Raw genomic sequence first — 12,183 nt, 5'->3', positions numbered from 1 at the left:
GCCAGCCACTGTGCCATGGCACACTGGTGTGCTGCAACTAGTCTGCAGGTGTGCCGCAGAAGTTTGGGGGACGGTTATATATTAGTAGAGCCAATGGGGTATGAGCCCCCCACCAGCAGCACGGTGTGCCTTGTCAATTGTCAAAAAACTGATGGTGTGCCTTGACAATTTTAATGCCTTGTCAGTGTGCCACGATATGAAAAAGGTTGAAAATAGCTGCTGTAGGCATTACATTGAAGATTTCACTGACCCATCCACACACCAGTCTTTGTGTATCTGATGAAGTAGACTTCTGTTCACAAAAGCTTGCGTTTCAATATTTTAGTTAGTCTTAGGGTATCACATGACTCTCTGCTTTTGTTGCCAACAGACCAACACATCTACCCTTCAAAAGATAGGAACCTGATGCAGACCTGAGCAAAGTTGGTACAAGAACTGGAGGGGGGGATAGTAAGAGCACACTGTACGAACTTGCCTCAACGCTGATATGCTCCTTAACCACATATATTCACCTACCACAAGAACAGCATTTGTCTGCAGTGCCAAGCACTGTAGTTGAGGAGAGAGCCTCTTTGTGATTAGTGATGCTTGACTAGGAACAGGGCCTTCTCTGTAGTGGCTCCCACACAGTGTAGAACTTTTTGCAAAAGGAACTCGGCTAGCTAGCTCTCTAAAGGCAATATATTAGTTTTTTGTTTTTTTTTTTAAATTCCAAAAGGCACTCTGGCTGAAGATAATGCGGACTTGCTGTTTAACTGTTCTTGCCATTTTTTGCTGCTTTCTACCCGCTACTCTTACTTGGCGGCCTATTTTTAGCTTTTTGGTGGTTTTATAGTTTGTTGCTTTTATTGCTCAAGGGACTCATTTATTCCTCTTTAGAGGTATTTGTGCTGCTGCTGTTTTTGATAGCGAGATACATTTTATTGGCTTTGAGTGAATTTGACTGTTTAATGAATTGTATTATTAGGTTTAACATTGCACAGTGCAACATTAAAGTAAATAAGGAAGTAAAGAAAGAATTGTTATCCACACAGGCAAATGTGTTTGGTTATGATGTGGGGGGGAGGGGGGGCTGGTCCTACAGATTAGGTTCCTAATGTTTGAAATATCATTGCAAATGTGAGCAACCACATGGGTTCTGAATTGCTGCTGCCCTCAGAAGCCTTTTCTCTCTCCTCCCTCACCCCCAAGTTACTATCTGTGTATCAGGGCAACAGAAACTCATCTGAAGGGGAAAAAAAATGCTCCATTATTCGGAGCTGGTTAGAGAATTCTACCCCAACTGGTACTATATTATCTGCATCATGCTACTGTGATCTTGACTTCATATGCTCAGAGCCCACTACAGGCAAGCCAAGAGAAAGCGAAGAACCATGAAGCAGAACTTCAGCTTCAGGAGTTCATCTGTAGGACTTGCCGCTGCTTCACAGAGCCACTGCTGAATCCTGTCTCTGCATAATTTCTAGGGGAATTTCGAGGATCCCCTTGGGCAAAATGAGGAGAGAAATGAAACACTAACTAACTGTCCTGGGAGGTGTGGTGTGGGGATGTTCCACTTCCGATCCATGCCAGCAACATCAACGTATTTCAGCATTGCTTGTTTGCGCATTAAAAGCCAAACCGAGGCAGAATTCAAATAGGCCCACATTGCGTAGAGCTCGCTCTACATCTCTAGCTCCATTGTGCAACGGTGCTCTTAGGTAACATGAAGTACTTGTGAGAGCCATTCTAAGTTATCTGAACGGCTCGCCGAGTGAGGTGTCAAAGCCACTGGGAAAGTCAAGTTTTCAACTTGACATGCACGGCAAGGAAGGATGACCTTTAAAGCAGTTTCCCTGAGCGAGAGAGAACATTGCGGTAACCTTGTACTACTTAGCGTGCAAAGCAATTCACAGGGTAACAATTAGTTCTCGGAAACTCCAGTTCTGCAAATTTACAACATCAATGCTTGCCACTACCAATCAAGGAAAGGCTTCTTTCCAGTCCAGCTGAATTACTGTTACCTGGTAGTTGACAATATTCTTTTGAAAGCTAAATGCCTAAATGTGGTGCACATAATTTCTTGAAGGCCCTTTGCAAAGAAAGGATAAAATATGGAATGTATTCTCTCTCTTTTTCTCCCCCCCCCATGAACAGAATGACAACATCTATCATCTACCTACCTACCTTACCTATGTGTATAATCTATTAGTTTGCATCTGTCCTTTTTCCAGAGCTCAGGGTGATTTTATCTCTGTCCAGCACAGGCAGCTTTGGGGCAGGTGCAGTCCTTGTCATCAACAGATCTGTCACCTCCACAACCAACACTGTCAGTAGCCAGTAGCTCTGACTCCAGGATGGTATCCAAGGTTCAGTGGGAGTTGCTGGCAGGAAAATCAGCTGCATCAACAAGAACGATTCCTGCTCAACTGCCTCCATTACTAAGATGACAGAGGCACTCAAGCCTAAGAGGCGAGACTGAGCAAGTGGGGCAAGTGTTGGGGGAAGTTATAGCTCTTAGTGCCTGTGGTGACAGAGGTGAGGAAGGTTGTGGTTAGCAGAGCTGGAGAATTAAGCAAACCCACACACAGCAAACCGACTTTTGTTAAGGACTCTACTGGGACAAAGAAAGAGGAAGAAACAAGTTTTGCTGGAGCAGGAATAAGCAGGGTTGCTTTACAATTTATTGTTAAGTGAAATTCAGTGGTAATTGTAGACTTCAAACACACACAAGAGACTTGTATGATTGGTTTTAGCTCTGCCTTTAACTTAGAGGGTTTAAGAACTTAACACCTTCATCTTAAAATGATCAGAAATGATCTCCTAGGCTACAATCCTATACACCCTTTCCTGAGGGTAAACTTTATTGAACACAATGGAACTTATGTTTGAGTAGGCATGCATAGGATTGCTCTGTTATGGCCCAATCCTATTCCCCCCAGGGGTGCTGGCAAAATGGGAGTTCCCCTGCCATGCATTGTCACAAAAGTGCCAGAAAGCCAGGTGTGTGATGGCCAGATGAGCAGGCAGGAAGGTCAGAGCCTTCCTTCTGGCACAAGTGGTCATACAAACACCCACTGGAGCAAGTAAGAGCCCAGTCCTGAGCTCGATGCACTGGCTTACTGCCTGCGCACACCATCGCAAACATGCTGTAAAGCACATTTGCAAGGGTTAGGGTTGGCTGTGCGCTGGAGCTGGCCCAGCACGAGCCCACGCTGGGACAGCACCAGACGGAGGCCAGCAATCTACCACATGGAAGCAGCCCAGACTGCCAGGCAGTGGAGAGGTGAGTTGGGATGTGGGGCAAGATGGGGTTCTGGAGCAGGGGGAGGCCAAAAGGTGGGTGGAGGGCAGGGAGGAGGCATGGCAGATGGAGGGAGCTGGGCTGGAGAGGGATGGGACTGATGGTGCTCGACTCCACCAGATCCAGAGCTCCGTTTTGGACCGCATGGTCTGACATGGGACTCTTTGATTCTGCACTGACTTGAGAGCCGCTGCAGACTCAAGTAGCACTATTGTGGGAATACTTCCCTTATTTGGGAGAAGGAGATGAAATTCCCCTTCCCCCAAGGAGCCGCCACCAGCTGCCTGGCAGCTGCTATTTTGATGCCATAGCAGCCCCACACACCAGGATTAGGATTGGGCTGCGAGTCTGGTGCAGGGGTGGGGATGGAAGTGGATGGTGGGGAGGGCAAGGGAGGGTGGAGATTGGGCCCAGGATGGGCCAGGATCAATGGCTCTGGCATGCACCACATCTTAGCCTTCTTCCTGGACCTGATCTACTGACATGGATCAACTTGGACTAGCACCAGCAATATTGCTGGTGTAGATACGGGTTGACCCATAGTGGCTGCTGGGGCTTGCTCAGGGACAAGAGGACAGATGTTCCCTTACCGCGAAGAGACCTCCAGCAAGCCAAAATTCTCTCATGGGATGCAACGGAAGCTGCACTGATACTGTTTGGGGGCTGAAAAGGCATTGTTTCCTCTCAATGATTCACTTCCCTGTCTAATCTGTTAAGCCACTGTCTGGAGTTATAATACTGTTTGTAATTTATAATTTAAGCAGAATGATTTATGATAAGTAAATGTCACTTTTTTCCAGTCACTTATGGAAGCTTAGAAAAGCACCTTTAAAAAAAAACAACAAAAAAAAACTTCTAGTTACATTAGTCAGTATCAGCTACACTGTATATATAATATTTGGATGTCTTCACCCCTCATCCCCAATATGTTAAAGTTTGGTTTACTTCTAAGGGCAAAAAATGTCCACTTGACTTATTTTTAATTAAATTTTTAAAAATGTTTATTTAGGTCATGCAAATAGGTGTTTGCATTAACGCCATCTCACAAATCTATCAGATAAGTTTCACCTTTTCAATTTAATCAGAGGTTTCTGCAGCTTCTCAGGTGACAGTTTGTCTTATAATGAAAGCAGTGACAGCGTATTAAAAGGACCAGATCAAATACTCTCCCTCAAACTACAGACTAACTAGAAACATCAAGTGTTAAATTGAATTTCATCCAGAAAAAAGTGCCTTTGTTGAGTTATTATAATGGGCTTAGGCAATGATATTTACCAACGATGGGCTTAATTGCCTTTTGCTCTCCTTTTATCAGATGGAAAATATTAATGCATGAGGAAAAAACCTCATTGGTGCAAGTTCAAGCTCCTTTTTTCTTTTCTTTTTTTGGAAGGTGATAAAAAATTCATGGGGGAGAAATGCCAGAATCATGTGTGACTGTTCATAAATCCATGAAGAGGATGCTAAATAGAATGTTATTTGGGTCTGGAGACAAAATGAAGCCTATTGGCTTTTTGACCTACAACAGATTGCGCTGTTCTTTCTTTGAACATCTGGGCTCCCAAGGGAAGTTAGCACTCGCTTTATGAGAACAATGAGGCACAACAACCACAGGTATCCCATAAAGCTCATCCTATGCTCTGTTCATTTTTTAATCAAGGGGCAGACATGATTTAGATTTTAATAGGACGCCAAGTTGAAGATCTTTGGAGAGCACATATGTCTTATGACTGGCATCTCTCTCTCTCTCTCTCTCTCTCTCTCTCTCTCACACACACACACACACACACACACACACACCCTTTCATGCTTCCTTCCAATTACAGCAACTCTGAAATCTTAGGCAAGACTGGTATTCTAACAATTACTTTGGGGGGGAAAAAAGTGTCCATAAATTGTACATGAAGATGAAATGGACTAAGGGAGCTTCCACAGTCAAACTGGGGGAGATAACTGGATGCTATTAGTTACAGATAGTTGACCTAACTTAGGTCTTAATGTAAATGTTTTGACTGTGGGCCCAATCCTATTCCCCACCATTCCATTTCATGTAGCACTGGTGATACAGCACACACAGGGTGACCAGACAGAATGGAGGACAGAGTGCCTGTACCTTTAACCATTGTATAGAAGAGGGAAACTTGGCAGGTGTAGCGTTTTAAACCCTTCCATGTTGAGCTGCACATGCCAAGATTTCCTCTTCTATACAATGGTTAAAGGTATAGGCACTCTGTCCTCCAATCTATCTGGTCACCCTGAGCACACAATACAAGTGATGGGGGGGGGGGGCTTTAGTAAAACTTTTTCTTGCTTACCCCCCTTCCTGGCCTCCAATATATCTCGTTGGACCAATGCCAACTAATTTGCCATTTTCGAATAGTATATTTTCTGTACTGTATTTATTTATTTTTCACATTTTTATACCACCCTTCCTCCAAAGAGCTCAGGGCAGTATACCCAGCTGCTCCCCTCCATTTGTCCTCACAACAACCCTGTGAGGTAGGTGAGGCTGAGAGAAAGGGACTGGCCCAAGGTCACCCAGGAAGCTTTAGATATAGGCTGATGGGTTCTGAGCTGTCTGTGACAGATCAGGAGAGAGATCTTGGGGTGGTGGTGGACAGGTCGATGAAAGTGTCGACCCAATGTGCGGCGGCAGTGAAGAAGGCCAATTCTATGCTTGGGATCATTAGGAAGGGTACTGAGAACAAAACGGCTAGTATTATAATGCCGTTGTACAAATCTATGGTAAGGCCACACCTGGAGTATTGTGTCCAGTTCTGGTCGCCGCATCTCAAAAAAGACATAGTGGAAATGGAAAAGGTGCAAAAGAGAGCGACTAAGATGATTTCAGGGCTGGGGCACCTTCCTTATGAGGAAAGGCTACGGCGTTTGGGCCTCTTCAGCCTAGAAAAGAGACGCTTGAGGGGGGACATGATTGAGACATACAAAATTATGCAGGGAATGGACAGAGTGGATAGGGAGATGCTCTTTACACTCTCACATAGCACCCGAACCAGGGGACATCCACTAAAATTGAGTGTTGGGCGGGTTAGGACAGACAAAAGAAAATATTTCTTTACTCAGCGTGTGGTCGATCTGTGGAGCTCCTTGCCACAGGATGTGGTGCTGGCGTCTAGCCTAGAAGCCTTTAAAAGGGGATTGGACAAGTTTCTGGAGGAAAAATCCATTATGGGTTACAAGCCATGATGTGTATGCGCAACCTCCTGATTTTAGAAATGGGTTAAGTCAGAATGCCAGATGTAGGGGAGGGCACCAGGATGAGGTCTCTTGTTATCTGGTGTGCTCCCTGGGGCATTTGGTGGGCCGCTGTGAGATACAGGAAGCTGGACTAGATGGGCCTGTGGCCTGATCCAGTGGGGCTGTTCTTATGTTCTTATGTTAAGCTTCACAGCTGGGGGGGAATTGAAACTGAATCTTCCAGGTCTAAGTCCACCTCCCAAACCACTACACCACCCTGGCCCTTGTGTTTGTTTTAATCACTTGGATCATCAGCCCCTTAAGGTAGGGGGTGCCAATGTGCATATACACTCTACTACGAATAAGCTAAATATGTGTGAAAGAAAGAACTGTGTGTATGGGGGGGGGCTATAGTCACAGTTTCCATATCAGTGGTTTCACTTAACCATGGATCAGATCTATGCCACCCCCCCCCCACATGGCCCCTCTGGAGGTGAGGGGAGCTGTGCTCCCCTTGCTTCTGGAGGGTCTTCTGAGGCTCGCAGAGGCCATGCACAACTGCTCACAGCTGCTGCAGGCCTCAGAATGGTCAAAACGTAAAAAAAAAAAGCAACTTCTGCTTTTACAATAAAACCAGAAGTGACATTTTTAAAGACTTATAAGGCATTAGGAGACCTGGGAAATGCTCAGAAGCCCCTCTGGAGGTGAGGGGAGCCCAGGTCTGGGGCACACCTGTATCTCCATTGTTTGTTCTGATTTTTTGCTGCCACAGTTATACCTACAATATTGGAAAGGTGTTTTTTTTTTTTTCATAGATAGAGATAGAGAGATAGAAAATACCATGGTACGAATTCACCAAGAACTTTTGAAGTTGGGTTTCCTTCTTGAAATTTGACTTACAGCCCAATCTAAACCCTGGCTTGAGCAGGAGGCCTGCACCAGCTCTGAGTGTCACAAACATGCCATAAGGCATGTTTGCACTTACTCCGGAATCACCTGGACTGAATCCTGACCCTGCACCAGGCTGCACAGGTAAGTGTGTGCCCGGTGGCTTGGGGGTTGAAGAGCATGGTGAGAGGGTGGAACAGAGGGAAGAGAGTGCATTTTGGGACAGGGGAGGGCAGAATGGGGGGGGGAGCATCGTTCCTGAGAGGGTGGCGGCACATACCATATCTTTACTCCCTCTCCTGTCCCACCTGACATTACACTGATTTGAGCCATCCAAATAGCTGTTGTAGATCTGAGAAGTCCCATAGGGATGCTGGGGCTTTACTCAGTATAAGAGGAAGTATATCCCTTTACCCCAAGATGACCTCTAGCCACCTCCTAACCTGCGTAGGATACAGTGCAGGCCATGCGACCTGGCTTTACAAGCACTAGTTAGAATTGCACTGTTAAACCCTTACTTTGGGAAACTCTTCAGACCTGCTTAATGATAGAATTTGACCTTTTCTGTTTTTTGACTTGGTTTATTTCCTATCAAGCTGTAAATAAAAGTTGCCAATGTGGTTCTTCTCAAATCACTGAGAGCCATCAAATGGCTATTTTTTTTTCTTTAAATCCATATAATGGATTACACAATGACAAACGTGTAAGAGACGTATGTAGTGCAAAACAAGAAAGGATTTCAGATCAGCTTACCATCCTGTGATCTCACCATCCTAAAGCCTCATTATTCTAATGCTATTTGTGGGCATTCTGGGGTTCTAGCAACACTTCGAATGAATGCAAAATATTGTTTACTACGCAGCAGCCCTCCCAAGGTTTTTACATTTCAAGAATCTCTCATTCATGACTCATTATCAATAATATATTCAGAAATGTCAACAAATATACACCAGCATTGGTGAATTACTCTGTGGATCCTATGGAGAGAGGCTTTTGTTCATGTATTGGATTCAGCATTTGAATATATTGACCCCTGGAGTATAAATTAATATGGCCAGAATAGATAACTGATGGAATTCATTAAAAGGGCTAGAAAGCACACACTGCAAATCTGGTTTGCTTCCTATAACTGCTTTTTTTCTTTTCTTTTTCTTTTGGTTCTTGTCATCCACCCCTTTTTAAAACCCTCTACTTAACTTTCAAACTCTGATTCATATTGCTGTATCCTGCCTTCTGTGATATCATTATACATTCCCTGCATTTTCTTTACATTCCCAAGTTGACCTTTCTTCGTCCTCTGCGATTTTCTCCTCGCATCCCATCAGCATGCACACACAAAGTTAAGTGAAATATTCGTTTTGTTACAGGATGTGATATGATGTATTTGTATTGAGGTATAGGCTGCCTTGGGTGCCTCTTTTTAGAGAGGAAAGGTGGGGTTAAAAAATCGTTTAAAGAAAAAAAAAAGTTCAATTTTCAGATACGTTGTGAAGATTTGAGATGGCACAATTTAAGTGAAACATTTTCCCAACTCCTGTTTTTTGAGTCCTATACAGAGGTTAGCCAAGCTGAGCCGCAGTTGCCTTTTCTGTCATTTGCCATCACATTCACAGGCTCCAAAGATGAGGGACCATTTTTGGCAATTGGGAAAGAAATGCAAACTATGCAATGTCTTTGCTCCCCTTTCCGGCAATGGGTGCCCTGCTATGTTTTCCTCTGAGTCTTGCTTCCGTTTTTTGCTCAACTCTAAAAGCAGCATCCTGAAGCAATGTTTGTGGCCTTACTCTGATGCCTCCTGAGTAGGAGGGAGAGCCATTGAGGGAATTTTATCAAGGGGTACAAAGTTGCTTTTATTTTTATTTATTTACTTTTCACATTTTTATACTACCCTTTCCCCAGGGAGCTCAGGGTGGGGTACATACATACACCCCCTCCTTTTGTCCTTAAAACAAATTTGTGAGGCTGGGAGACAGAGTGACTGGCCCAAGGTAACCCAAGAAGCTTCATGGTTGAGTGGGAATTTGAGCATGGATCTTCCAGGTCTGAGTTCAACTCCTGAACCATTATACCTTCCTGGCTGTCCTTGGGCCCTTCCTTTCTTCCTTCAAATGGGAATCTGGCTACCAGCCCCCCTTTTTGGCTCCTGGATGCCCTTTTTGGTTTTTTGACCCCTGGCCCAGGTACAATGAATCCCCTCCACACACACCCCCAGGCCCTGGTAGGAGGAATTTTTTGTTTTCCTGAACTACTATAATGCTCACTGCAGGGTGCTACCTTTGTAGTTCCTGGAACTACAAAAAAAGTAGTTCCTGGAAACTGTAATTAGTGCAGAGTCATTCAGCTGCTACTTGTCCTATATTACACCCAGTTTAGAATTACATTGCTCCCACTTTGTTCTCGGGTTCTATTTAAACAACTGATGTTCACGTTTGAACAGTGATATAATGGTAAAAGTTGACATGCACGAGCCTGTCATAACCCCGCTCCTGCATGTCCCTCTAAGACTATCCAACAACAACAAAAAAATCAACTTTAAATTTCTTCTCATTAGAATGCTTCCTTCTCCTGTCATTGATTTCTACTTGGAAACTTAATATACTTCAGTCAAATATCCTCCAGTCTAGCTCATTTCATTCCAGACTCTTGGAGGGAACTGCAATAGTCTAAATCAGGGGTGTCCAAACCCCAGCCCAGGGACCATTTGCAGCCCTCGGGGACCCCCCAATCCAGCCTGTGGAGAGCCCCCAGTCTCCAATGAGCCTCTGGTCCTCTGGAGACTTGCTGGACCCCATACTGGCCTGCAACTACTTTCAGCGCAAGGGCCGACTGTTTGACCTCTCACATGAGCTGCGGACCGAAGGCTTCCTATGTTGCTTGCTGTTTCATAGCTGTGACGCAGCAATGGCAGCAAAGGAAAGGCTGGCCTTGCTTTGTGCAAGGCCTTTTATAGGCCTTGAGTTATCGCAAGACCTTCATTCATTCATATAAGTTCCAGCTCTAATATATCATTTATGTAAATTATGTAAATGTATTCAAATTTTACAAGCAAATTAATTACTTTTTCACCGACCCCCAACGCAGTATCAGAGAGATGATGTTGTCGTCCTGCCAAAAAGTTTGGACACCCCTGGTCTAAACAAATGCATAAATATTGAAAGAGGAATTGAAAATAAAAGCTATATTAGAATGCTAGCTTATGTATATTTGTTCAGAAGTAAGTCCCACTGTGTTCAGTAGAACTTACTCCCAGGTACATTTGCATAATATTGTAGTGTTAAAGTAACATGAGCGACATACTGTCTTAGGGCCCAATCCTATTCAACTTTCCAGCTCTAATGCAGCCTCAATGCAGCCCCAAGGTAAGGGAACAAATGTTCCCATATCTTGAGGAGGGCTATGTGACTGTCCCCCCACCACAGAATGCAGCACATACCCCACTGATATAGCTGCACCAGCCCTGGAAAATTGGATAGGATTGGGCCCTCAGGTAGCTGTTGGGAAAGATTAAAGCTGAGACATTCCCATAGGCTTGAGGCATGGTTAGCCTCCAGGGGCATTGCCAGGCATCTAGGGGAGAGAGGCTGGGCTGGGCTGCCCTGCTGCCAGCTGACTAGCTGCATTTCTGCAGCTGTGAAGGAGGTGGGTGGGGTAGTGTGAGGCTGGGAGGGTGTGTGAAACATGGTGGGGGGAGGTGGGAGAGAAGGCTGGCTGGGCAGGCGGGCAGAGGTGCCACATCTCATCATGGAGCTCTCTCCATGTGCAACCTCACCCCAAGGACTATGTTTCCCAGTGTGCCCCTCGCCCTGGGCATCCTGGGATTGGTCAAGGCTGCTTGGGAAGGAAAGAGCCAGCCTGCTCCTAGTGTGGTGTGTCCAAATGCCCCAGCCTGCATCCCTCCGTCTTGCCTGGGGGGAACAGGGGTGGCATCTGCATGTTGTGTGTGTGTGTGTGTGAGCAGGCCCCATCTACTTTGGGGTGAGTTGTAATCTTGCTGGGTGTGGCTGCAATCCTTTCCACACTTTCCTGGGAGTAAGCCCCATTGACTCAAATGGGGCCTACTTTTGAGTAGACTTACATAGGCGTGGGGTCTGTGTCAGCTTAACCCAGGAGCCTCACCTTTCTCTTTTTCCTCCCCCTTCAAAAAAGAAAAAAAAGCCACTCTTAATGGTTTTGTCTCCAAAAATTGATTAAAAATAAAAATTCCCATTCCTTTTTTGCCATTCCCCTTTTTCCTCCTGTCTCCTTTTGGGGGGGGGGTACTCTGTTGGCTGCTATTATAAGACAAAAGGCACAATCCTAGCTAGGTCTACTCAGAAGTACATCCTATTGTGTTCAGTGGGACTTACTCCCAGGAAAGTGGGGTTAGGATTCCAGCCGAACAGTCTCTAGGTCTCAGTTTGAATGTTTGCAATTAGCAGATACACACAAAACAAAGTCTTCCCCTCCCCCAGCAAATTCATCACTTCCCCCCCTTTCCAAAACCCTCCAGGTGTGCTGCTAACAAACTCAGGGCACAATCCTAACCAGGTCTACTCAGAAGTAAGTCCTATTTTGTTCAATGGGGCTTACTCTCAGGTAAGTGTGGTTAGGACTGCAGCCTCAGAGTGCTGGCAGCCTTGTTTCAAGTGTATAATTATAACACCTTGATCCCCATTTTGGGGGTAACTGAGGTGAGGTGTTGTAATGGGGAGCCGTGGCCAATGGCTACAAGGATCAGGGGAGGCACGAGCCAGAAAAGTTTGAGAACCACTGCCATAGGCAAATTTCTCAGTTGATCTTCTGCTGAGCCTGATGCTCTTCTTGGCTAAAGATTT

The sequence above is a fragment of the Tiliqua scincoides genome, chromosome 4 (genome assembly GCF_035046505.1).
Source record: "Tiliqua scincoides isolate rTilSci1 chromosome 4, rTilSci1.hap2, whole genome shotgun sequence".
Lineage (NCBI taxonomy): Eukaryota > Metazoa > Chordata > Lepidosauria > Squamata > Scincidae > Tiliqua > Tiliqua scincoides.
The sequence above is the reverse complement of the archived record's forward strand: the minus strand, read 5'-3'. Positions refer to the sequence as shown.